Genomic DNA, 1580 nt, shown 5'->3' on the forward strand with positions numbered 1-1580 from the left:
AAATTTATGGACTGTGGAGGAATTTCATCTCACCAACAAAACCGTGCTCCATGTCTTATGACGCACTGAAAAGAGTGCTGTTGGTGCATTGCTGACCACATAATGATAGTGGAAAGATTATGGTTTTTCAGAACATGATGGAGAAAGACCATCTGTAAATTATAAAATCTACAGGACATTTAACAAAAGTATGTAATAACAGGTTGGTCCGGGGTTAAGGAGAACTAAATATTTATTTCTTGAGCAGCAAATAATCATATTAGAATGATTTCTGATTTTCTTTTTCCCAGTAGTGTATATAAACAAATTATATCATTTATAGGGTGAAATCAGGTAAAAATCCAGAGATCCATGAAGATCTCTGTGGTCTCAAAAAATAAATAAACAGTCTTTTATTTAATTTGACATAATTTTAGTATGACGTGACAAAGCATTATAATAGCAAGAACAGAACAAATTTCTGTGAAAATCATTCATAAGTTCTTGCGCTCTGCTTCTTCTTCATGTGTTTATGCGGTTTCCAGGGAACACACAAACTTGTGAACAGTTCCCAATGCACTGAAAGTCACTTGACTCAAATTTAATTGTTACAATAAGAAAATATAGCGAAATCTACAATACTGTTTGAAAGTTTAGGGTCCACTAAGATTTTTTCATGCTTTTGAAAGAAGTCTCTTAAGCTCACCAAGGCTGCATTTATTTGATAAAAAATACAGTAAAAACAGTAATATTGTAAAATATGATTAAAATGTGAAAGAACTGTTTTCTATTTGAATATATTTTAAAATGTAATTTATTCCTGCAGGCAAAGCTGAATTTTCAGCATCATTACTCCAGTCTTCAGTGTCACATGATCCTTCAGAAATCATTCTAATATGATGATTTGATGCTCAAGAACAATTTATTAACATTATCAATGTTGAAAATGTAATATTTTGTGTAAACCATGATATTTTTATTTTCAGCATTTTATGATGAATAGAAACTTTAAAGAACAGCATTTATTTCAAATATAAATATTTTTTAACATTATAAATGTCTTTACTGTCGCTATTGATTAATTTAATGCTACCTAAAAGTCGTAAAAGAAGCCTAAACTTTTGAATGGTAGTGCAGATAGGAAAAAAAAAAAAACCCTAATCTGAACCTTGACTGACAGATAGCCGGGTAGAAATTATGGCACAAAGTGCATGGATTCATAAATACAATTGAGCATTATATTTTGATGGCCAGCTAACTGTCACAAATCATACGTCATCTCAAACTAGTTCCACAATGAGCTCCTTGTTTTCCAATGACCTCCACAGTCATAAGATCTAAGTTCTATAGACCACCTTTGGTTTGAGGTGGAACAGTAGATTTGTGGCATGAATCAGTGGGGTCATGCCCATTCAAAGTTAGGGGGCACGTGCCCCCTAAGATTTTTCCTCCCTGATAATTTTTTTGGTCACAACTTTATTCCTATTATGCTCCATAAGTACCATTGCTTATAATGTCTCAAATGTATTCTTCTGGATGTTTAATAAATCGGTCAGCATCAGCCCGCCCCTTTTTCCGAATATGGTGTCTGTGTATGTCAA

This window comes from Siphateles boraxobius, unplaced genomic scaffold (assembly GCF_051911475.1).
Source record: "Siphateles boraxobius isolate OS27281-9 unplaced genomic scaffold, OSU_SipBor_1 77, whole genome shotgun sequence".
Lineage (NCBI taxonomy): Eukaryota > Metazoa > Chordata > Actinopteri > Cypriniformes > Leuciscidae > Siphateles > Siphateles boraxobius.